The sequence below is a fragment of the Pseudophryne corroboree genome, chromosome 5, assembly GCF_028390025.1.
Source record: "Pseudophryne corroboree isolate aPseCor3 chromosome 5, aPseCor3.hap2, whole genome shotgun sequence".
In the NCBI taxonomy this organism is placed as follows: Eukaryota; Metazoa; Chordata; class Amphibia; order Anura; family Myobatrachidae; genus Pseudophryne; species Pseudophryne corroboree.
Window position 1 is genome coordinate 528,385,577 of NC_086448.1, and position 27,512 is coordinate 528,413,088.

The window sequence follows — 27,512 nt, forward strand, 5'->3', positions numbered from 1 at the left end:
GGCGCAGACGCTCACAATGTTAAACCTTTATATCTAAACCATAAACAATGTAATATGCTGTAAAACCTTAGTGTAGAGATAGGGTGTAGATGCAACACAATGTAACCTTATTAACTTAAAAGCGGTTTGAGCGTCACCGACGCTCTGAGAATACTTAACACTATAAGAAATACACAGATACCGTGCTTAGGGTCCAACGCCTAATATATATATTATGAATGTTATACTTGCAAAAGAATTAATACAATACAAGTCATACACTACAATATAACATAGACTACCTAACCAGATAACTACACATGAAATACAATACAATACTATTACGTTTAAGAGAATACGAGAGAAAGGGGAGAAGAGAGAGAGAGAGATATGGCCCATAACAACAAGAAAGACAATATGATTGCGGAGAAAACTTACGCACAAAGGAAACGATCGCATGCGCCTCTGGACATCCAGCTCCCGATTTTCAGCAATGATAACCGTTGAAGAGTGAGAGCTGGATGTGATCGGCTTGTCTATTTATGCCCCACACACAATACAATTCAATGGTCCCTACAATCTCATTGTTCATTGGACACAGGAATTCCTCCTCGCATTATAACAAAAGGTCATAGGTTGATTCATACAGGTGGGCTGTGACGATTTCCAACTGCTCAGGTGGGTGGGAAACTAGGTTTCCCGCCGCATGGATAATTAAGTGCAAATAATAGTAAATGGACATAAACTTCTTATGTCCATAATTATTCGCACGAGCAATTAATCCGCTTCAAACCAACACCGGAATATTGCTAATTAAATACTCTTCCGATGGATACTAAACACCACTGTATTACTCCTGTCTGACCCTTCGTATCAAACAAAGGGGGATTTCTCTGTTCATGAACATTCTACATTAACCAAACTTTCAGAATCTATCAAAGGGACCATGGTCTACAAAATACATTATATAGTGGAAATATGTAACGATTGAGTCGCACGCTACGAACACACGAACTCTACCGTAAATGCACATACCGCGCGCCCGCGGGTGCCCGCAACAGCGAGTATGCGCACGCACGGGAGAGCGCACGCATGCGCAGCGCAGACCTGTGTGAGGTGCAAATATGGCAGTGTGCATAGAGATATTTTTCTGACTTTGACAGTCCACCCTTTGGCAGTCAACAATAACTGCCACTTCCTAAAACATTTCAAAAAGAGAAAAATATATGTCAGGGGTTAATACATTTACATGGTTGGGTAGGGGAGGAGAGGAGAAGGTAGGAAAAGGGTATGACCTAGTGAGATAGCAGAAGCATGTGTGTATGAATCCGTGTTTTGGGGGTTATGTATCATCGTGCCGTACGTGTTTTAAATCAAGCTTCGAGGCATTGCGAAGTATACATTTGAATTCCTTCTTATCCCGTGGTACGGGTCTGTGGATGGGCTGTCAAACTTTACCGAGCTCTTTTCGGAACAAAATGGGGAGCACATTTTAGTTGATGATACATGAATGGGGGAATATGTGATTGCTGATATCTGTGCCTGTATTCCCTATACTATGTGTGTAATTACCTGAAAGTTGTAGAGATGAAGAAAAGACATAATTACGGTAAATGCAGTGGTATTCTATGTCAGGTAAATGAACATTTGTCGGTTGAAGTCTTGTTCGGTGTCTGTTGAATGCAGTCTTCTTTGTGCTTTTGCCCATAAGGTGCGAGCAAAAGCTTTGTCAATGTCCATAGATTTACAAAAGTGTTGGGCTAGCGTAATTTTAAAATTTCTAGGGAAACTGGGGATCTATGGCAAAGTTCATCAAAAATCTGTGTATCAGGTTGTCAAAACTTCTTCTTTAATCCATCTGTTGTCTGTATATCGGCTCATCAAATTCCTCGTCCAAGTGGGTCTTTTTTTACCTTGGAGGAAAACGGAAAAACAGGTGAAAGAAACGGACCGTATAATCGCATTTTCATTACATCATTGTTTCTACCGTCGGGTCGTAAATCAAATCCATTGGAATTACAATTTCCTCACTCCTTAAACTCATCACCCTGGTACTTCGCTTGCACTTCGTTAAAGCCTGACCGCATCTAAATATCAAGCCAATCGTTATGATAACACCTAAGATACATAGGAGAAACTTCCCTACATCCATTATGACTCCTTGAGCCCATTCTCCTAAACCGGAGAACCAATTTCGCGGGTTCAACCATGACACCCAACCAGTCAGCTCATTACTCACAGCAGCAAGGGTGAGATTGTGTCTCCTGCGAAATTCCCACTTCAATTGGAGAATATCGTCCATCTTTTGGTCTATGACCTCGACCGGGTCCTCGGTACTATTTGTAATATATGTGCAACATTTCACGCCGTACTGCGTTGCCAGTGTGACACAATATCCACCTGTTACTGCTGTGAGATAATTGAGAATCATTCTATGCTGAACTAGTTCTGTTTTATAAGCTTGAAGTTCTCTTCCAGTATACCTAAACGTGTCATCATACATTTCTGTGATATTGTCTAACAAATTTGCGAGCGCAGATATGTATTTATAATTCAACACTCCTCTGGCGGTGCGAGTGATGTCTAACGCGATTAGAAACTGAATCCCGGTGGATTCATGGATCATGTCAGAGGCCGGATGCTCTGTTCTTTCTATCAGGTGCCGTTTAACTACGTGCTCGTAATGGGTGTGAGTATAAGGAGCTTGGGCAACACGGTGTATATCTTTCATTTTGGCATGTGATACAGTCATTACTTCTGGCAATACTTTTCCAATATAACACAATCCTTCCGAGTTTGGGGCAAGCCACTTATACGCCTTCCTCCCGCATATGAAATATGCATCATCGGGGAGAACATATGGGACGAAGTAGGACATAACCATATTACACATCTTCCATGTGAAATCTCCTAACCCTAATTCTCCCATCTGTCTAGTACACGTATCAGCTTGTACGATATGTGCACAGTATCCTGGTGATACCTCTCCAACTCTCGTAATCCTACTTCCTAGGGTATACCTATATCGGAAAGATTTTCCTCTACTGGCTATGTGGCGTATAAGTTCTGTATCTGTCGGCATTCTATCTGCTCTATATGAAAAGGTCATGGTTTGGTTACTCCATGACACTTCCCAATTTCCCGGCTTTCGGGGATTGGAAATGTTAAAACATATGAGGGATCTATCCACATGATATTGGTGGAGCTTCAAACTAGGAGGACTGGAGATATTAAACCTCCTGTCCACCGGCCTCCCACCACTTAGCTCAAGTACCTCCCCTATCGTTAAAGGAAATGGTACTAGTCCTGATTTGCTATGACCTTGAGGTACTTGAGAGCATACCCAACAATCTGTTTGATTTAACACACTACCCACTAAGGAGTGATAGTCACTCAATGGATGCCGGTCCATGTGGATATTAAAACTGGATTGGCATTTCTTGATGCACCCATCCTCAACTACATTGTCACAGAGCCTACAGATACAGTTTTCTTCAGCTAACAATGTTTACAAATAACATGGCTGTTAGATCGTTTCCGGTACTCGCCTTTTGCTTGGTGGTTGTGTTGCTATTGGAAATTTACACCTCCGTCTCAGTCATCGGAACCTTTCTGGATCCTTTCTCGACCTCACTGGTACTCTCGCCGGAACAGACTGCTCTGGTCAACATCATGGTCAACAGGAAAATCCATATCACAGTCTCTTGGGGCAAGTCCATCTTACAGGAGGAGAAAAGATGAAATTTGTAATGGGGGTACAGGAAAACAGTTTGAGGGGGAGAGAAACTTGTTACGATAATTAAGTTCTCTAGTCTTGTTGTTCTTCTTGTTCTGCTGTCATCTCAAAGGTGCTGTCTCTCAGTCTTCCAAACGAACATTCCGGTGATGCAATATTCCTTCCAAACCAGCGAACTTTCTGTAAGGAGCAAAAAATCTTGCATTACCATTTGCCTAACTGAGGTGTGACATACCATCTTTAAAACATAAAAACATGGGTGAGAAGAGGGAGAGGAAAAAAAAACAACAAGAGAGAGAGAACCGTTCACATATGTGTATATATATATATATATATATATATATATATATATATATATATAACATAACACATCAATAAACAACAGAGAGAAAAAAAAAATTTCAAACATAAACATTTTCTAAAACATTGTCAGATCATCAGGCTGTCATATCTACATGTCCAATGGTTCCCTTTGTCAAAGTCAGAAAAATATCTCTATACACACTGCCATATTTGCACCTCACACTGGTCCGCGCTGCGCATGCGTGCGCTCTCCCGTGAAGGCGCATACGTGCACCCGCTGGTGCACGGTATGCGTATTTACGGTAAAGTTTATGTGGTTGTAGCGTGCGACTCAATCATTACATATTTTCACTAATAATGTATTTTGTAGATCATGGTCCCTTTGATAGATTCTGAAAGTTTGGTTAATATAGAATGTTTATGAACAGAGGAATCCCTCTTTGTTTGATACGAAGGGTCAGATAGGAGTAATACAGTGGTGTTTAGTATCCATCGGAAGAATATTTAATTAGAAATATTCCGGTGTTGGTTTGAAGCAGATCAATCGCTCGTGCGAATAGTTATGGACATAAGAAATTTATGAACATTTACTTTATTTGCACTTTATTACCCATGCGGCGGGAAACCCAGTTTCCCTCCCACCTGAGCAGTTGGAAATAGTCACAGCCCACCTGTATGAATCAACCTATGACCTTTTGTTACAATACGAAGCCGAATTCCTGTGTCCAATGAACAATGAGATTGTAGGGACCATTGAATTGTATTGTGTGTGGGGCATAAATAGCAGGCCGACCATATCCAACTTCACTCTCTTCAACGGTTCTCATTGCTGATAATCGGGAGCTGGATATCGAGGCGCATGCGATCGTTCCCCTTGTGCGTAAGTTCTCTCCGTAATCATATTGTCTTACTGTGAGCCATTTCTCTCTCTCCTTCTCTTCTCTTTCTCTCGTATTTTCCCTTGATTAGACTTAATTGTATTATATTGTATTTCCCGTGTAGTTATCTGGTTAGTTGGTTTATGTTATATTGTAGTGTATGCTTTGTACTGTGATTCCTTTTGCGAGTATAATAGTTATAATACATATAATAGGTTTCGGACCCTAAGCCCAGGTATCTGTGTATTCTTTATAAGGGTTAAGTATTCTCTGAGCGTCGGTGACGCTCAAGCAGCTTTGTAGTTAATCAGGTTACACCAGGTTGCACTTACACTCTGTCTCTACACTAAGGTATACTGCGTATCTCACTGTTAAAGGTATAGATATAAAGGTTTAACGTTGTGAGCATCTGCATCGCTGGTGATCTCCTCGTGGTCCCGAGCGCTGCTACGCTATAGCGAATCATTACGATAAGTCAACAGCCAATAGTCTGCCTGCCTGCGATCACTTGGCCGTGAGTGAACGTGACGCCTGAGCGTCTCGATCACGGCTAAGCGATCGATACGCAACTTGCGTACCCTTACGGTACTTATTACGTAGATAGCGTACAGTGTTCTTAGACCTCATAAAGGGTTATATACACGATAAATATTTAGCTTTATCAATTGGCGGCTCGTCCTGTCCTTCACATATCTGCACTAGGTAGATCAGCAGACATTATCCCTCAGCAAAGGGCGGGAGGTTGTCTCGTAGTGCTGACGGGATAAGCGTCTGCTTCACTTAGATAAAAGAGTGCTGAAGGAATCCGGGAACCGGAGGTAAGAACAAAACGCTAGTGTCTTTTAAAACTGTATTTTTCTGTCTTGCGCACACACGCACGCATACATATATATCTGCATTTCTTTTTCTTTTTCATTTTCGTATATCACTCTCCTGTCTGCCAGTTTTATAGTCGATAGAAGTGCTAAAAAAAGATTTGCCGTTATTTCATAGTTTAAGAGTAAAGGTAATATAGTTAAAAGATAGACAAACACACAGTTTTGCCTGGGAGATAAGGCGAAGTCAGTGTGTTGTGTGGTAGATGACCAGGGATCATCTACATTGATAAAAATATAAATTGTGTTACGGTGGATCTTTGCTTTGCGTACACGTGTCCCTAACAAAAGACTTGTGTACGCAATCCAAAGGCAGACGCACGCAGCGTACATTACACAACGGAGCGTCCAGTTACGCCCACGTAGCTCAAGTCACGATAAGTTGATTTTTAACGCAACGCGATAAGTAACGCAAAGCGGTAAATAGCGCCACAGGCGATAAATAACGCAAGTCTATTTTTGGAAATCCAAACTTTAAATTAACAGATCCTGCTCCTAATTGGTAACACAGCTGGGCTAAAGAAAAATTTCTGCGCAGAAATAGAAATAGAAGCAAAAGTGTACATGTGATGAGTGAGTGTTTTTGTATCACATAAGTTTATATAACTTAAAGGTTGAACCACAAGAAAAGTCGAGTACTCGTGAGGTACACGCGTGTAAGTGACGTGCACGGTGGCTAGGGAGGCATCCTTGGTTAAACATAATATTTGAGCATTAGAGTATAGCGGACCAGTATAGAACAAGACCAGGAGGTCAGACCAGGAGGTCGTACAGAACAAGACCAGGAGGTCATAGTAGACCAGCAGGTCCAGGTACAGTAAACAGGGAAGTCCGCTATACAGTTCAGAGGCACAACACCAAGAGAAGGGTTGGTGCAAGACCCATATAGGCCGTACAAGCTCTGGCTGAAGGAATTCGCAGTCGTAAGTTTCGATTCCATTGGTCTTTCCGTATACAAGCTTAGTTGTTTGTGTACTGAACGACTGGACCGCACGTAATTGTGTACAGTAGTTAGTAATCTGACCTAGTACCATTAGAGTAAAGGGGTCACAAACGCTATTTGTACATTCTGACGTGATTTGTGTAATTTTTTATTTTTCAAGAAGGGAAGTTCGCTGGTCACTCAGGAACTATCTGACAAACCTCACCTTTACTGGAAAGAGTAAGTGTTCTGCGGATAACCCTCGCATGTTCCAGTAAACAACGGTTTTTATAGGTGCCCTGGGTCGAGTGCGCCAGCACCATATCGGTGTGATCAGGTCGCATTGGTCGGCGTGGGCGAGTGAGTGGGGTACTCGGTAAACCGCCACCGTCAGCCTATTGTGAACAATCTGGTTTTCTGTAAGGGTTCGCTGAAGACCTTGATATAGAGATCAGAGGTAGAGCAAGCAACGCCTGCAGAGTTATGGGGGCCAGTTGTTTAGGTAGGGGGCGATCAACCTCGGTTCGGGTTGATTCAGTGGTCCGACCAATTGGGTCGGCCAGGTATATCATGTGTGAGAAATATGGAAGTCACACAGAGGTTTTATGTGATGAATGGGAGAGAATGACGGTACAAGACCGGGAGAAATTCCCAAGAATAGGTAGCTTCAGCAGAGAGGTGTTACAAAATTTAAGGAGGAGGATATGTCTCATAAAATCAACAAAGAGACGAGTTCAGCATTATGATTATTTACAGTTGTGGCAACAGGAAGGTGAGATACAGAGAGGTTTGGCTCAGGCGGCAGGATCTGGCTCTAACAGAAAACTGATTGCCACGGCCCCGCCGCCACCATATATATCAGGAGAGAAGTTGATTACGGAGAAAGACGCACTAAGGTGTAACACAAAATCACTTAGTAACTGTGTAAATGTTAATGATAATGTTAACCCATTAACCCATGCAAGTATTAACCCGTGCAAGTTGTACCCTGTTTTGAACTTTCCTCAGGAGTGTGATCAAGAGGACGAAGCGACAACGATTTCAGCGCTCTCTCTAGCAGCCACCATAGCAGAGACCACAGTAGGCACAGCAACACCCACGAGATTAGTAAAGGCCCCTAGCGGAGGGATAGGTGAGGTCGTATCAACTGGTAAGTACGGCACCATGCATTATGCTGAGACTATTTCACCACAAGCTGTAGAATCTACACAGAATGAGGTTGTTAGAATTACTCCTGTTAGGGTAATAGCAGTTCCCAATGGGAAAACAGATGTATCAGGAGCCACTCCCATAAGGAACATTGCCATGTACAGCCCATTTTCCCGAATGGAATTAAGGACCATAGTGTCTGAATTCCCTGACCCTAGAAAAGATTTAGTTGCCAGCCAAAAATACATCACAGACTTAGGAAACACTTTAGAGCCCAATAATAAAGATTGGCAGATATTGCTAAAAGCTTGTTTACCCTCCAATGTCGACTCAGCTCAATTTTTAGCTGATTGTGGACTAGATCTGGACGTACCTCTTACAGATGTGTACAACAAAGATAACGTAAGAAGGATAAACTTACAGTTAAAGGAGCATTTCCCAGCAGTTGTTAAATGGAACAAAATATTTTCCATTAAACAAAAAGAGTCAGAAACAGCTGCAGAATATTTTCACCGGGCACTATTAGAAATGGCAAAGTACACTGGTATAGAGGACATTAGGACAAATCCAAACCATCGAGAAGTAGCAGTATCTGTACTAATGGATGGTTTGAAGGAAACATTAAAGGCAAGGGTACAGACCACGCAACCATGTTGGCGAGGTCTGTCAGTGTCCACTTTGAGAGAGGCTGCTATTGATCACGACCGAAACATCACCAGACACAGGGAGTCGCAGAGTGATAAGCTAATGTCAGTAAGTATACAGGCTCTGACCACAAAGCAGCCTGCGTATGTACCATCCAACCCTGTGGGTAAGTCAACTATGATAACATGTTATTCTTGTCAAAGACAGGGGCACTATGCACGAGACTGTAGAGCGAAAAATTCGCAAAGATCATACCAACCCCCTAGACAACGACACGACACACGACATTGGGAGCAAGGTCCGCAGAAACGGAGTTATGAGCCACATACAGGGGAAACAAAAAGATATCCCCCAAACAGAGACTGGCATGCCTCTGGTAGTTCCCAACTATCTCCCTCACAAATAGTTGCTGCCAGCGGGATTCAGGGAGGTCACCATACCCAATAGGGGTGTGGCCATACCTGTTATCTGCAGCCAGTGAAATTGATTGCCAACCTTGAAAGTGAACCCGAGGTCGCAATCAATGTAGCTGGTAAAACTTTAAACTTTCTTGTAGACACAGGGGCGGCCAAGTCAGTGATAAATTCGACAGTGGGCATGAGGACCACTGGTAGGACAATTCCAGCCATGGGAGTAACAGGAGTAGTCCAGCACTACCCTGTTAGCAAACCAGCCGAGATTACAATAGGGCCTTTGCATACCAAGCATTCCTTTTTGCTGGCTGCATCGGCACCAACCAATCTCCTGGGAAGAGACTTACTGTGTAAAATGGGGTGCGTCATTTATTGTACTCCTGAAGGTGTATTCTTGGACATACCTGAGAAACACGCTCAGGAAGTGCGAGACATGTTAGACTCCCCATCAAAATTAATGTCACATACCATTATGACAAATAGGAATCCATCCCAAGTAGAAGAGATGACATCTCAGATACCAGAGTCACTTTGGACAAAAGACGGACAGGACACTGGATTAATGGCAAACGTAGCTCCAGTAGTTGTACAAGTAAAAGATGGTAGGATAGCTCCAAAAATCCCACAGTATCCTCTGAAGCCAGAGGTGGAGTTAGGAGTTTACCCAGTAATAGAGCGCTTGCTACAACAGGGCATTCTGGTAAGAACGTCCAGCACTGCCAATAGTCCCATCTTCCCTGTTAAGAAGAGTGGGGGGAGGGGTTACAGGCTAGTGCAGGATCTAAGGGGGATTAACAAAATAGTTGAGAGTCAGTTCCCCGTAGTGCCAAATCCAGCTGTCATCCTAATGCAAATCCCTCCCACTGCCAAATTTTTCACTGTTATTGACCTCTGCTCCGCTTTCTTTTCGGTACCTCTGCACCCTGACAGCCAATATTTGTTTGCATTCACATACAGAGGAGTCCAATACACGTGGACTCGATTGCCCCAAGGTTTCATAGATAGTCCAAGTATATTTTCTCAGGCTTTGCATGATTGTTTACAGTCTTTCCAACCAGACAGTGGATCAGTATTGATACAGTATGTGGACGATTTATTACTGTGTTCAGATTCACTGGAAGCATCTCTGAAGGATACGAAACAGCTCCTGTTTCATCTTTCAGACACCGGACACAAGGTGTCCAAAGACAAGTTGCAATTATGCCAAACTAAGGTAAAATATTTGGGACACTGTCTAACACAAGGACTGAGACACCTGACCGCTGATAGAATCCAAGCAATTAGAGACATGACCCTGCCACAAACCCAGCAACAGATCAGAACGTTTTTAGGAATGTGTGGGTATTGGTAATTGGATCCCAGGGTTTTCCATTTTAGCGTTACCTTTGCAGGAAATGGTCTCCTCGAACAAACCTGATAGGATTTCGCATACAGACGAGTCCGAAACAGCATTTGAGAGACTCAAACAGTGCCTAACGCAGGCACCAGCACTAGGTATGCCAGACTATGGGAAACCCTTTGAACTATACGGAACAGAAAGTGCTGGTTGCGCGGCAGGCGTACTAACCCAAAAACACGGTGATGCCAGCAGGCCAGTTGCATACTACAGCGCTCAGCTAGATACGGTAGCGCGATCCCTCCCCACATGCTTGCGAAGCGTTGCTGCGATAGCATTGCTAGTGACAAAAAGCGAAGATGTCGTGCTAGGCCACAACCTCACAATCCATACGCCACATGCGGTATCAGCCTTATTGAATTCTGCCCAAACCAGACACGTCTCATCAGCGAGGTTTACAAGATGGGAATTAGCACTAATGGCCCCCGTAAACATCACCATAAGGAGATGCAGTGCATTAAATCCTGCAACATATCTCCCAGGTGTGCCTGGTCAGGCACAAAGGGTGGAAGGTGAGAGTGCTGGGGAAGGAGGATTTAATACAAAGGAAGATACACATGATTGTATGGAATATTTGACCCAAAATTTTACCGCAAGGCCTGACATCAGTGACAACCCACTGGAAGATGCAGAACTCACGTTCTACACGGACGGTAGTTGTCACAGACAGTCAGACTCGGGAGACTTGTGTACTGGATACGCAGTCGTAGATGACCAAGACACCATAGAAGCGGAACCGCTAGGCCCACCTCACTCAGCCCAGGTTGCTGAACTGGTCGCCCTAACCAGAGCATGTGAATTGGCTAAGGGTAAGTCAGCCAATATCTACACCGATTCTAGATACGCATTCGGGGTAGTCCATGATTTCGGAGCCCTATGGCGCCTCAGAAATTTCATGACGGCAGCTGGTACACCGGTAGCGCATGCAGCTCACATAAAAAGGCTTCTAACAGCGATACAGGAACCCGACAGAGTGGCTGTTATCAAATGTAAAGCACACACATATAGCCAAGACCCGGTATCACTTGGTAACAGCCGAGCAGACGAAGCTGCTAAGTTAGCAGCTGCTACCCCCATACAGACAGACACCACACAACTGATGGTATTCAATACCATCAACACACAGAAGTTGTGTAAAATGCAAAATTTGTGTTCCACACAGGAAAAGGCAGTCTGGAAGGCAAAGGGATGTGGCCAAGAGTCCTCAGGACTCTGGACGGATGGACATGGTAAACCAGTGGCCCCCAGAGCATATCTTCCATGTCTGGCTGAAGCAGCTCACGGGCTGACTCATCTAGGCAAGGAGGGAATGTGCAAATTGGTAAGAGCCTATTGGTGCGCCCCAGGATTCTCCTCTCATGCGAGTAAAAGAGCAATGTCATGCCTTACCTGTCTGAGAAAGAATATTGGAAAGGCAATACCTACAGAACCATCCCATATCCCACCTGCCGGCGGCCCTTTCCAGGTAATACAATTGACTTCATTCAATTACCCCCTTGTCGGAATTTGAAATATGTACTTGTTTGTATAGATGTTTTCTCGAATTGGGTCGAAGCATTTCCTGCAGCTACAAATACCGCTATGTTTACAGCTAAGAAAATTGTGCAGGAATTTGTATGTAGATATGGTATCCCTAGAATAATCGAAAGTGATAGGGGTACCCATTTTACAGGTGATGTCTTTCAAGGAATGTGTAAGTTGATGGGAATTGATAGCAAGCTGCACACTCCGTACCGTCCACAGGCGAGTGCGAAGGTCGAAAGAGTGAACAGCACTATTAAAAATAAATTGAGTAAAGTGATGGCAGAGACAGGATTGACATGGCCAGAAGCTTTACCCATTGTATTGTACAGTATCAGAACCACTCCCAGGTCCCCTCTTAATCTGTCCCCCTTTGAAATCTTATTTGGTCGACAACCGCATGTCATGATTAACCCTCAGGATGATTTGAAATGTAACAATGAAGTAACTGTAAAGTACTTGATTAACATGAGTAAACAGTTAAGGAATCAAAATGATAATCTAAAGTTGGTGATTCCTGATCTACCTGATAGTAGTTGTCATGACATTGAACCTGGGGATTATGTAATGATACGAAATTTTCTACGCTCAGGTTGCCTTATTGACAGATGGGAAGGACCATACCAGGTCTTATTGACTAGCACGACAGCATTGAAGGTTGCTGAGAGAGAGACTTGGGTCCATTCATCCCACTGCAAGAAGGTTGCTGATCCAGAGAAGTCCCGTGATAAGGAACAGACGGTAGAGGTTGTATCACTGGAGTGTCTGTTCCAGGAGGACTGAGGCGGCACCTGAGCCTTGAAGACCGAGAGCTGTTGTCGACTCCCCACTCCCTTTTATTGTTTTTTTTCCACTTCCCATCCCCTCTCCCTCAAATGTATTTTTCCTCCTTCTCATTCTTCTTCGTCTCCTCCTCAAAGATGGACTTGCCCCAAGAGACTGTGATCCGGATTTTCCTGTTGACCATGATGTTGACCAGAGCAGTCTGTTCCGGCGAGAGTACCATGGAGGTCGATAGAGGTTCTGGAATGAGTTCTGATGATAAAGATGGAGGCGTAGTTTTCCAAGATCAACCTAACCAACAAGCAAAGGCGAGTATCAGAAAACGATCCGATAGCATTGACCATAGAAGAAATTGTGACGGATTGTTAGCTGAAGAAAACTGTATCTGTAGGCTCTGTAACAATGTCATTGAAGATGGGTGCATTAAGAAATGCCAATCCAGTTTTAATATCCATATGGACCGGCATCCATTGAGTGATTATCACTCCTTAGTGGGTAATGTATTAAACAAAACAGATTGTTGGGTATGCTCTCAAGTACCTCAGGGTCATAGCAAATCAGGGCTAGTACCATTTCCTTTAACGATAGGGGAGGTACTTGAGTTAAATGGTGGGAGACCGGTGGACCGGAGGTTTAATATCTCCAGCCCTCCTAGTTTGAAGCTCCACCAATACCACGTGGATAGGTCCCTATTATGTTTTAACATCTCCAATTCCAGAAAGCCGGGAAATTGGGAAGTATCATGGAGTAACCACACCATGACCTTTTCACATAGAGCAGATAGAATGCCTACAGATACAGAGCTTGTACGCCACATAGCCAGTAGAGGAAAATCTTTCCGGTATAGATACACCTTAGGAAATAGGATTACTAGAGTTGGAGAAGTATCACCAGGATACTGTGCACATATCGTACAACCTGATACGTGCATTAAGCAGATGGAAGAATTAGGGCTAGGAGATTTCACATGGAAGGTGTGTAATATGGTCATGTCCTTCTCCGTCCCATATGTTCTCCCCGATGATGCATATTTCATATGCGGGAGAAAGGCGTACAAGTGGCTTGCCCCAAACTCTGAAGGATTGTGTTATATTGGAAGAGTATTGCCTGAAGTAATGACTGTAACACATGACAAAATGAAAGACATACACCGTGGTGCCCAAGCTCCTTATACTCACAGTCATTACGAGCACCTTGTTAAAAGACAACTGTCAGAAAGGTTAGAGCATCCGGCCTCTGATCTGATCCATGAATCCACCGGGATTCAGGTTCTGGTGGCGTTAGATTTCACTCGCACCGCTCGAGGAGTGATGAATTATAGATACATTTCCGCACTCGCCAATTTGTTAGATAATATCACTGAAATGTACGATGACACGTTTAGATACACTGGAAGAGAACTTCAAGCTTATAAAACAGAACTGGTACAGCATAGAATGGTTCTTAATTACCTCACAGCAGTGACAGGCGGATATTGTGTTACATTGGCAACACAGTACGGCGTGAAGTGTTGCACGTATATCACAAATAGCACCGAGGATCCGGTAGAGGTCATAGACCAAAAGATGGACGATATTCTCCAATTAAAGTGGGAATTTCGCCGAAAACACAATCTCACTCTTGCTGCTGTAGGTAATGAGCTGACTGGTTGGGTGTCATGGTTGAACCCGCGAAATTGGTTCTCTGGTTTAGGAGACTGGGCTCAAGGAGTCATAATGGATGTTGGGAAGTTTCTACTATGTATCTTAGGTGTCGTTATATCGATTGGATTGATATTTAGATGCGGGCAGGCTTTAATGAGGTGCAAACAAAGTACCAGAGTGATGAGTTTGAGGAGTGAGGAAACTGTAATTAACCTGGATTTGATTTACGACCCAACGATAGAAACAATGATGTGATGAAAATGCGATTTCTACGGTCCGTTTCTTTCACCTGTTTTTCTGGTTTTTCTCCAAGATAACAAGACCCCCTTGGACGAGGAAGTTGATGAGACGCTATACAGACAACGGATAGACCAAAGAAGAAGTTTTGACCACTTGAGATATGGACACTTGATGAACTTTGCCATGGATCCCCAGTTTCCCTAGAATTCTTAAAATTACGCTAGCCCAACATTTTTTTTGTAAATCTAATGGCATTGACAAAGTTTATTGCTCACGCCTAATGAGCAAAACAGCGCAAAGAAGACGACTTTCAACTGATACCGAACAAAACTTCAACCGACAGATGTACATTAACCTGACATAGAATACCACCGCATTTACCGTAATTATGTCTTTTCTTCATTTCTACAACCCTCAGGTAATGACACACATAGTATAGGGAATACAGGCACAGATATCAGCAATCACATATTCCCCCATTCATGTATCATCAACTAAAATGTGCTCCCCATTTTGTTCAAAATCCGAAAAGAGCTCGGTAAAGTTTGACAGCCCATCCACAGACCCGTACCACGGGATAAGAAGGAATTCAAATGTATACTTCGCAATACCTCGAAGCTTGATTTACAACACGTACGGCACGATGATACATGACCCCCCCCAAACATGGACTCATACACACATGCTTCTGCTATCACACTAGGTCATACCTTCTTCACACCTACTCCTCTCTTCTCCCTCACCCAACCATGGAAATGAATTAACCCCTGACATATATTTTTCTCCTTTTGAAATGTTTTAGAAGGTGGCAGTTATTATTGACTGCCAAAGGGTGGACTGTCAAAGTCAGAAAAATATCTCTATACACACTGCCATATTTGCACCTCACACTGGTCCGCGCTGCGCATGCGTGCGCTCTCCCGTGAAGGCGCATACCCGCTGTTGCGTGCACCCGCTGGTGCACGGTATGCGTATTTACGGTAAAGTTTATGTGGTTGTAGCGTGCGACTCAATCATTACATATTTTCACTAATAATGTATTTTGTAGATCATGGTCCCTTTGATAGATTCTGAAAGTTTGGTTAATATAGAATGTTTATGAACAGAGGAATCCCTCTTTGTTTGATACGAAGGGTCAGATAGGAGTAATACAGTGGTGTTTAGTATCCATCGGAAGAATATTTAATTAGAAATATTCCGGTGTTGGTTTGAAGCAGATCAATCGCTCGTGCGAATAGTTATGGACATAAGAAATTTATGAACATTTACTTTATTTGCACTTTATTACCCATGCGGCGGGAAACCCAGTTTCCCTCCCACCTGAGCAGTTGGAAATAGTCACAGCCCACCTGTATGAATCAACCTATGACCTTTTGTTACAATACGAAGCCGAATTCCTGTGTCCAATGAACAATGAGATTGTAGGGACCATTGAATTGTATTGTGTGTGGGGCATAAATAGCAGGCCGACCATATCCAACTTCACTCTCTTCAACGGTTCTCATTGCTGATAATCGGGAGCTGGATATCGAGGCGCATGCGATCGTTCCCCTTGTGCGTAAGTTCTCTCCGTAATCATATTGTCTTACTGTGAGCCATTTCTCTCTCTCCTTCTCTTCTCTTTCTCTCGTATTTTCCCTTGATTAGACTTAATTGTATTATATTGTATTTCCCGTGTAGTTATCTGGTTAGTTGGTTTATGTTATATTGTAGTGTATGCTTTGTACTGTGATTCCTTTTGCGAGTATAATAGTTATAATACATATAATAGGTTTCGGACCCTAAGCCCAGGTATCTGTGTATTCTTTATAAGGGTTAAGTATTCTCTGAGCGTCGGTGACGCTCAAGCAGCTTTGTAGTTAATCAGGTTACACCAGGTTGCACTTACACTCTGTCTCTACACTAAGGTATACTGCGTATCTCACTGTTAAAGGTATAGATATAAAGGTTTAACGTTGTGAGCGTCTGCATCGCTGGTGATCTCCTCGTGGTCCCGAGCGCTGCTACGCTATAGCGAATCATTACGATAAGTCAACAGCCAATAGTCTGCCTGCCTGCGATCACTTGGCCGTGAGTGAACGTGACGCCTGAGCGTCTCGATCACGGCTAAGCGATCGATACGCAACTTGCGTACCCTTACGGTACTTCTTACGTAGATAGCGTACAGTGTTCTTAGACCTCATAAAGGGTTATATACACGATAAATATTTAGCTTTATCACCTTGCGCAGTCCCTCCCCCCAGCACTTCCATATTCCACTGTCTGTATCTGGCCAGAATACATTGATGCGGATAGGTCATGCTGGGGTTTGGTAGACTTCTGCAAAGACCAAGTATATATGCAATGTTTGAATCCTACCAATAATCGTCAGAGATGGGGAGAGAGAAAAAGAAACATTTCACAGATACATTTACAACGTTTCACCCGGTCATTCCTGTGTCTTCAGGGAATGACCTCCCAATTTATTAACTATAACCTCAGGCTTACCATCAGTCCTAATGATCACCTTTCCTGATTGCACATTATGGGTGTGGCTCAAAATTCTTCCTATATGATCCCTGTTTATAATTGTGTGTGTTATAATTTTGCTCATTTCTTGGTCTAGGGGGTCTGACTTTATGTGGGTTATTACAGTTGCTGGCATAATGCCCTTCTCTTCTACAATGATAACAAATCCTTGGCTTCCTCCATGTGCTAGGGGCCTGGGGTTTTGGTCGACTTGATGCCTCCTCTAGTGCTTGGATGCTCAGTACCATCAACCGTTCTCCCTGCGTTTCCCTGGTTCTTTGGATATTGCGGTCATACTCGATAGCGGACTCTCTTAATGCAGCCACCGAGATGCCTCTCCAGTGAGGTATGGAGGTTTGTACCCTGATTTTTAGTGTGTCTTTTAAGCTGTCCATTAATACGGACACAGCTACCTCTCTGTGGTGTACATTAGTTTCAATGTCATCTATACCAGTGTACCTAGCCATATCCTGCAGAGCCCGGTGAAAATACTCTGATGCGGATTCACCTTCTTTTTGTTTTATTGTAAAGATTTTATTCCACTTTACTACTGTAGGAAAATATACTCCTAACTGTAGATTGATTCTTTTTACATTATCTTGGTTATACTTGTCTGTTAGTGGTACTTCCTCATCTAGCTTACAGTCAGCAATAAATTTCAATGAATCAACATCGGGGGGTAAACATGCCCTCAAAACTGTCCTCCAATCTTTGTTATTTGGCTCTGCAGTGTTTCCTAGCACTCTTATGTACTTTTGACAAGCAACTAAGTCTTTCCTGGGATCAGGAAATTCAGACAGAATTGTTCTTAATTCTGTTCGGGAAAAGGGGCAGTACATGGCGATGTTCCTGACAGGAGTGACTCCTGAAGAGTCAGTTTTCCTATTTGGTACTGCAATTACCCTGACAGGATTAAGTCCAGTAACGTCATTCTGAATTGATTCCACGATATGAGGTACATTTGTTTGTGCGTGATGTATAATACCATACGTACCTGTGGACACGACCTCACCTGACCCTCCGTTAGGGGGTTTGATTACAGTCTTTACCGATTTGGTCGCGTCCACCTGGATGTCTTGTGTGATGGCTGCTGGAAAAAGCTCCGACATTGTGCTGGGCTCACTTTCTTGTTGGTGTTCCTGAGGAAAGTTTAACAAGGGGTGCGACTTGCATGGGTTAATAGTTGTACATTTAACACTTTCATTTTTATAAACCTTATTACGTTTGTTACATTCATTCTTAATATAGTTACTAAGTGCACTTTTATCGCACCCCATTGTGCCTTTCTCCGCAACCATAATCCTCTCCATTGCCATGTCTCTCCTCTCAAGATGAAAGTTAGGTATGTAAGTTACATTTCTTTGCATTTCACTTTCCTGTAGCCATAACTGCAAACAATCATCATGTTTAACCCGTTGTTTCCAGGATTTTATGAGACAGATCCTCCGCCTTAAATTATGCAATACCTCTAAGTCAAAACTACCTATCCCAGGAAATGGTGCCTTATCCCCCGCAGTCATTCGTGTCCATTCATCACAAAAGGTCTCAGTGTGGGGACCATACCTCCTCCACATTACTAACCGAGCAGACCCTCGGGGTCTGCAAGCCTCTGCAGTCTGAACCCTGACTGCTGAACGTCCCTGTGTTGTGCACTTGGCTTCCATTGTGGACCTCTTTTAACACAGAAAAAACTTCCTAAAATGCACCAAACACAGTCTACGTTGGAAATCCTTAAAGCTCTTCCACTGAACTTCTTCTGCTCCGGGTATCTCCGGTCCGCCTTCTAGCAGACACGTGTAACCGTTGCAGGCCCTATCTCTAGAGATTTTCCTGTGACCAGTGAAAATTCCCTTCTTTACACAAATCACGCTTGCATGTGCTCCCTACAACACGTATGAGGGCAAGATTTACGTATGGATATACTACCTCATATCACGTTGCGTTATTGGTCACACATACAACCGTGCGGTCCAATCGTACCACTTATAGACACTTGTTGCCCATAAATGGTAGGATCATTGGAGTCTCCCTACTGTGCTCCAAAACAGCCAGAGCGTAATACAACGAAAACCTTATCACACTCTGTCGCACGTTTTCACTTAGACCGTGCTCATCACGTATTCACCTTGACCGTGATTCACCAAGACTTACTTCACCAAGATTTCACAAAGACTTCACCAAGAGGAGTTCAATACACTCATACCGTTTTCAACCCACTATCATTCTATAGTTTTCTGATCAGAAAAATCATTTCCCGTAGTCTGATAGCTGTCCCCAGAGGCATTACAGTAAAGTAAGGTATTTAAACTAAGTTTTGGAAAAAAAACTGAAATCAATTTGTGCTATTATCACGTGGCTATGCTATACCGCCCCCACTAAAACAATGCTATTGTGCGATTTGAGTTTCGGTGGGCGTACCCAGACGCTCCGTTGCGTAATATACGCTGCGTGCGTCGGCCTTTGTGTTGCGTTCGCGAGTCTCAGCCTTTTGTTAGAGACACGTGTACGCTGGTCATACAAAAATACAATTAGCACGTTTATCAATGTAGATGATCTTTAACTGTAATCATCTACCAAGCACCACACAGGTCTTTCCTTGTATCTCAGGCAAAGCTGTGCGTGTGTTTTACAAATTACCCCTTAATGTATCGTTTTTTCTCTTTTACTACCAATAGCAACAAATCTTTCTCAGCACGTTATCAATTGTGAAATGGCAAACAGGAGAGTGACATGAAAATACACGAAAAAGAAATGCAGCTATATGCGTGTGTACGCAAAACAGAAATAAAACAGTTTTAAAAGATACTAGCGTGTTGTTCTTTCCTCCGGTTCCCGGATTCCTTCAGCACCCTTTACTAAGCGAAGCAGACGCTTATCCCGTCAGCACTGCGAAGAATATGATCTCCCGCCCTTTGCTGATGGATAATGTCTGCTGAAATTACCTAGCAGAGATATGTGAAGGACAGGACGAGCCGCCAATTGATAAAGCCAAATATTTATCTTATATAAAACCCTTTATGAGGTCTAGGAACACTGTACGCTATTTACGTATGGAGTACCGTAAGGGTACGCTCGTTGCGTAGCAATCGCTTAGCCGTGGTCGAGACGCTCAAGCGTCACGTTCGCTCACGGCCAAGAGATCACAGGCAGGCACGCTATTGGCTGCTGACTAACGTAATGGTTCACTATAGCGTAACGGACGCTGTATCGGGAGCGGGCTGCTCGAGCGATACGGACGCTCACGAGAATACGCTGTTGGTATCGGGCACACTTATAGGTGAGCGACTACCGTAATGCTACGCTATCAGCGTAGCGGACGCTCGAGACCACGAGGAGATCACGAGCGGCACAGACGCTCACAATGTTAAACCTTTATATCTAAACCATAAACAATGTAATATGCTGTAAAACCTTAGTGTAGAGATAGGGTGTAGATGCAACACAGTGTAACCTTATTAACTTAAAAGCTGTTTGAGCGTCACCGACGCTCTGAGAATACTTAACACTATAAGAAATACACAGATACCGTGCTTAGGGTCCAACGCCTAATATATATATTATGAATGTTATACTTGCAAAAGAATTAATACAATACAAGTCATACACTACAATATAACATAGACTACCTAACCAGATAACTACACATGAAATACAATACAATACTATTACGTTTAAGAGAATACGAGAGAAAGGGGAGAAGAGAGAGAGAGAGATATGGCCCATAACAACAAGAAAGACAATATGATTGCGGAGAAAACTTACGCACAAAGGAAACGATCGCATGCGCCTCTGGACATCCAGCTCCCGATTTTCAGCAATGATAACCGTTGAAGAGTGAGAGCTGGATGTGATCGGCTTGTCTATTTATGCCCCACACACAATACAATTCAATGGTCCCTACAATCTCATTGTTCATTGGACACAGGAATTCCTCCTCGCATTATAACAAAAGGTCATAGGTTGATTCATACAGGTGGGCTGTGACGATTTCCAACTGCTCAGGTGGGTGGGAAACTAGGTTTCCCGCCGCATGGATAATTAAGTGCAAATAATAGTAAATGGACATAAACTTCTTATGTCCATAATTATTCGCACGAGCGATTAATCCGCTTCAAACCAACACCGGAATATTGCTAATTAAATACTCTTCCGATGGATACTAAACACCACTGTATTACTCCTGTCTGACCCTTCGTATCAAACAAAGGGGGATTTCTCTGTTCATGAACATTCTACATTAACCAAACTTTCAGAATCTATCAAAGGGACCATGGTCTACAAAATACATTATATAGTGGAAATATGTAACGATTGAGTCGCACGCTACGAACACACGAACTCTACCGTAAATGCACATACCGCGCGCCCGCGGGTGCCCGCAACAGCGAGTATGCGCACGCACGGGAGAGCGCACGCATGCGCAGCGCAGACCTGTGTGAGGTGCAAATATGGCAGTGTGCATAGAGATATTTTTCTGACTTTGACAATGTCATTGGTGTGTGAGGGAAGGAGGGGGGCAATGGAGAAGAGAATGTTGCTGGGGTGTGAGGGAAGGAGAAGAGCGATGGAGAAGAGCATGTGGCTGGGTATGAAAGAAGAAGGAGGGTGATGGAGAAGAGGATTTATCTGGAGTGTGAGGAAAGGAGGAGGGCACTGGAGAATAGAATATGGCTGGGGTGTGAGGGAAGGAAGGGGTAATGGAGGATGTAGCTGGGGTGCGAGTGAAGGAGGAGGGCGATGGGGTGTGAGGGAAGGTGAAGGGCAATTTAGCAAAGGCTGTGGCTGGGGTGTGAGGGAAGGAGGATGGTGATGGAGAAGAGGATGCGGCTGGGGTGTGAGAGAAGAAGCAGAATGATGGAGAAGAGGATATGGCTAGGGTGTGACAGAATGAGTATGGTGACGGAGGAGAAGATGTGACTGGAGTGTAAGGGAGAACGGAGGGTGATGGAAAAAAAGATGTGGGTGGGCTGTGAGGGAAGGAGGAGGGTGATGGAAAAAAGGATATGGCTGTGATGTAGAGAAGGAGGATGGCGATGGAGAAGAGGATGTGGCTAGGGTGTGAGGGAAGGAGGAGTGTGATGGAGGATAGTATGTGGCTGGGGAGTCAGGGAAGGCGCAGAGTGAACAGAAGAGAATGTGGCTTGAGTGTGAGGGAAGATGAATGGTGATGGAGGAGAGGAGAGGTCAGGTTGTGAAGGAAGGAGTAGTATGATGGAGAGAAGAAAATGAAATGTGACCTCCGGCATGCGTCTTTTGGGCATCAGCGGCATCCTACCATATTCCCCTCTCTTTTCGGCATATGCGGACATGCCCCTGATTAGTCCAGAAAGTGTGGAAGCCACATGAGACCACAAAATCCACCGTGACACCCCTCAATGGGGGCGGTGCTGACAAGAGGGGGAGGACCAGAGGTGTATGTGTGTGCCTACCTTTTCATAAGTGCCCTGGGCCCCCCGAAGGCTTAAGCTGACCCTACTGGTACCTACTGTATAGTCCCCCTGTAAAATAAAAATAAAGTACTTGCACACTGTAGAAAGTAAAAGTTTAATACATACACTCATGCTATACTCACCTTGTCCCTGGCACTGGTCAGTCCACTTGTCCAGTAAAATCCAGCTGCAAGGATAAAAGATATATACATACTCACATAACCCTTGGGGCCAGTTGGTTTTCTTGTCCAGTAGGCATCCCAGGAGTTAAAAAAAATAATACAAATCTGCTGAACAAGCTGGATATAACCATGCTATATGTACATGCCGTACATACAACTGGGCTCCCGCAAGTGGTGGAACCTACGTGAGTTCTGTCAGTTATGTGGCGGCCAGCCAATCAGCAGCCATTACCATGAAAAACAGGCCGCTGATTGGCTGTAAGTGGCCTGTCTGTTAACCAATAATAGTATAGCCTCCAAATAGTGTATTGCATAGTCTAGCACCAAAACTGTACCCAAAGGGCACAAGTACCAATGGTAGTTCATTAGAGACAATAAGATTTCAGTGGCTATTGGCCTGATTCTGAGATGGGAGTAAATAAAAAACAACTGTTTTTGTCCATTTTCCAGTGTTTGGGAGCTATTGGTCAATTGTCATTTGCTCCCATACATTAACAGATTTTCATTCCAATCAGCCAGATTGGACAGATGGTCTGCCAGATATTTGTATAGTGTATGGCCATCTAATCTTGCACCTTAGTAAAACCATGATGTACTGCAGGTGGGGCAGATTTAAAATGTGTAGATAGATTTAGATTTGAGAGAGGTGTGTCCAAACTGAAATCTAAATAGCAGTATAAAAATTAAGCTGCCCAGTATTTGTGGGCTACATGCAGGGCTGGCAACAGAAATCTTGAGGTCTAGTAGTACACTGATGTCTCTGGGGTCCCCCTACCTTGACTCCACACCCACTCATTTCTCCTTGCTGGTTTATTACCTGCTAAGCCTTGGAGATCTGTTATTCTTTGAGAGGAATAATGGGGGTAATTCAGAGTTGATCGCAGCAGCAAATTTGTTAGCAGTTGGGTAAAACCATGTGCTCTGCAGGGGGGGCAGATATAACATGTGCAGAGAGAGTTAGATTTGGGTGGGTTATTTTGTTTCTGTGCAGGAAAAATATTGGCTGCTTTATTTTTACACTGCAATTCAGATTTCAGATTGAACACACCCCACCCAAATCCAACTCTCTCTGCACATGTTATATCTGTCCCCCCTGCAGTGCACATGGTTTTGCCCAACTGCTAACAAATTTGCTGCTGCGATCAACTCTGAATTATCCCCAATGTCCAGTACAGGATATAAGTTTAACATAATAATGTGTGTGTGTTATGGAATGTATTCCTTTTAAAGAATAACAGATTTCCGAGGGTTGGCTCTGCAGCTAATAATAAACCAATGGATTATGGGCTTTATTCAGCTTCAGTTGCAAAATGCAAATTAGGTGATTATCGGACGACTGCGCATGCGCTGTTACCACATCGCACGCGAGCAATGGTTAAAATGCATTTGCAATGCAATCACAGGCCCATCAAAGTGCAATCACATAGTGATTGTTAGGAAGTGACCATTAGTGGGAGGTATCATGTAGTTTGTGGGGAGTGGTTGGGAGAACACAGGCGCGTCATCGTCATTTTCGGGGCATGTATCTGACGTCAGATGCTGCAACCTAAAATTTGGCCCCTGCTGCTACTGCATTCTCATTATTCTGAGTAGCCCTGAGTCAACTGTCGATGGTGCTCAATTTCTGTGTATGCATTGCAGTTATGCAACTGCATATGCAAATTTGCAAATGCAGCCATGTGCATTTTTTTCCTTTCTAGACGGCCCTTCATATACATTTTTAAGCTGAAGCTGGATTGAGAAAATCGCAATTTCTGTTTCAATAACGATTCAAACTGATTTAGGCCCTATTTTATAAACCTATCATTATTTTCTACATTACCATGTTTGTTGTAGTATGGGATTTGAATGAATTGCTGTTACTAAGGTGAAGCGGGGAGCTGGTGATAAAAATGTAATAAAAATGTACACACTGTCATATACAGATGTAGCCATGCTCATCGTTGCTGCTGCTGTGGCATACAGGCTTCCTAATCACGCAATACAAATAGCGCAGGTTGGCGAAGTAAGGCGTAATAAGGCGCAAGAGGATCCACAGCATGCAATACACAGCATCACCGCTGGGTGGCAATTGTTCCACTAATAAAAGCTACAGTACAGTGCTGAATAGCAGAGGACAGATATGGCACTACAGAATACTGTAAGTTTGGAAAAACAAAGCGCTAAATGAACAATGCTTAGAGGGAGAAGATGCAGAGGAGAAAGATGCAGCAGGAATAAGAAATTAGAAAATAACAAAGAAATTATGATAAAATAAAAAATAAAAATAAATATAAAAGGATTCTTTTAAAATAGATTTTTCAAAATACAATAATAATGTTTAAGCTCTTTTGTGAAAAATTGCTGTTTGATGAGGGCAGAGAGGAAAAGAAGAAGTCCTTTAATCAGGATTTTACACCGCCTTAATTAAATGCTAATCTGTCCCTGGTTCTAACCTTTGTGCTCCGTCGTTCTCTGACCAGAGCTTGTTAGCCGGGCGCTCCTTCCAGCGGCTCAGTGCAGCGGCTCAGTGTAGCGGGTCTTCTTACGCTCTGTCCGAAGATAGTTAGCAGAGTGCTCCTTCCAGCAGCTCTATGCAGCGGCTCAGTGTAGCGGGTCTTCTTGCGGCTTTACGTGCTGGGGCCGGACACGTCTATTAGCGGCTCTTTGATGTTTGTTCTGTTCGGTGCGGCGGGTCTCTTAATGGCTAAGCATGCCAGTATCTTTCTTTCCTCCTAAAAACAGCTGTATTAACGTACCAACGCGTTTCGTGCATGCGCACTTAATCATGCTGTTTTCGGGAGGAAAGAAAGATACTGGCACGCTTAGCCATTAAGAGACCCGCCGCACCGAACAGAACAAACATCAAAGAGCCGCTAATAGACGCGTCCGGCCCCAGCACGTAAAGCCGCAAGAAGACCCGCTACACTGAGCCGCTGCATAGAGCTGCTGGAAGGAGCGCTCTGCTAACTAGCTTCGGACAGAGCGTAAGAAGACCCGCTACACTGAGCCGCTGCACTGAGCCGCTGGAAGGAGCGCCCGGCTAACAAGCTCTGGTCAGAGAACGACGGAGCACAAAGGTTAGAACCAGGGACAGATTAGCATTTAATTAAGGCGGTGTAAGATCCTGATTAAAGGACTTCTTCTTTTCCTCTCTGCCCTCATCAAACAGCAATTTTTCACAAAAGAGCTTAAACATTATTATTGTATTTTGAAAAATCTATTTTAAAAGAATCCTTTTATATTTATTTTTATTTTTTTATTTTATTTATTTTATCATAATTTCTTTGTTATTTTCTAATTTCTTATTCCTGCTGCATCTTTCTCCTCTGCATCTTCCCCCTCTAAGCATTGTTCATTTAGCGCTTTGTTTTTCCAAACTTTCATTATAAACAATATATACAGAGCTGCTTAAATTATATTTACAAGCGCAGCAAACGGTTCTATTTTCCAACTACAGAATACTGTACAATGTAGCAAGCCCTGGCAAGCGGACCAGTACACAGTAAATCTAGTAGTTCTTTTTTTAATACAATAATACTGCAGGGTGGACTACGAAATCACTGGAACGGCAGACACACACAGTGACAACATGCCTTACAACTGAAGGCTCCCCTGGTGCTCTGTATAAAATGATCCCTAAATTAAGCAGAAATGTGAACACAGAAAAAGATTTGCTCTACGTCTCCAACGTACACAAATAAAAGCACAGTTCAGAGTTCTATACAGCTTTCTGAAAGAAAAAAAATCATTACAATCAGCAATAGAATTGGGACACACAGCACCATGAAAAAAAATACAATGAGCGACATCACTATGTCACTGCAGGTGTCAGTCACCTGTCTTTGTGGCTCTAGTGGTATCACCGATGGTAACCATGCCCGTGAGCTAGGGTTCAGTTCCCGCAAAGGACAAGGTGTTTTGAAAAACATTTTAGAATACTTTTATGTTATCAATTTTATGCTGGATATATTGTATGTTTTACATATCAAATCTTGTTTTATTACACACTGTGACTTGCGCAGTACAAATTGTTCAGCAAGCTCCGATCATCAATTTCTGCAGTGTGCTCACACAATGCTAACATGTCTTACAAATAAACATGCCGTCTGTGCCTTCTGGGTTCCCTTCCCCCATCCAAAGCCAGCATAAGCAATTCATTTACATAGTGTACCGGCTGTGTTGTGTTTATCATTTACTAAGCAATACAACCAGTTCATAAAATCACAAGTCTCACAGGGGGTGGGATTGGGTGTGGGAGAGGCTGCCTGTTAAAGCAATGGGGAGGCCCAAGAAGAAGTACAGTCAATTCAGTCTCGTAAAGATAAGACTCTCGTAATATATCTGTGTAAAAAGCAGCATCCACAGATCTTTTCTAATTTTCCCAACACAAATTCTGTCGTGCTTTATATACAGACTCAGACATGCACACAGTTATATATGCTACTTTTTACACAGATATACAAGTGTAGCTTTTCAAATTACAGGTTTTATCTTTATGAGACTTGCTTATCTTTAGGAGACTTACTTACCACTTGGGTAAGTCTGCCTCTCAAGCACAGATGCTTCCATGAACCATTCCTTCTGTAACCCAGCAACCAGCTTCCCTGTGGCCACCTGACACCTATGGTGCACAAAGCCCATCCTCTGCCCATGCAAAATACACATACCTATAGGAGTGCTGCTTACTGCTTGCATTGTGCAATCATATGCCATTACCAACTGCCGATACCACCGCACACCACACTCACTCCATCATCCCAGCAGTCTAGTGTTACACCTTTACATCCATCTACCTACAGTACCTATAATCACACCTTCAAACGCATCTACCTACTGTACCTTATTTGTGTTTTCACCCAATTATCCTCACTCCCATTTAATTTTCCTACAATTACACCTTCCCCTAAATCCATCACCACCACCAATTC

General features: G+C 43.4%; 1 long non-coding RNA gene across 1 annotated transcript in view; it reads right to left on the bottom strand.

Annotated features, from left to right (window-relative positions):
• The window catches only part of LOC134927973 (uncharacterized), a 215,267-nt gene extending 189,907 nt beyond the window's left edge, over positions 1-25,360 (bottom strand). The window contains exon 1 of the long non-coding RNA XR_010177794.1: positions 25,038-25,360. This is a non-coding gene — a long non-coding RNA (uncharacterized LOC134927973). The remainder of the gene's footprint in view (positions 1-25,037) is intronic.
• Between the last annotated feature and the right edge of the window lie 2,152 nt (positions 25,361-27,512).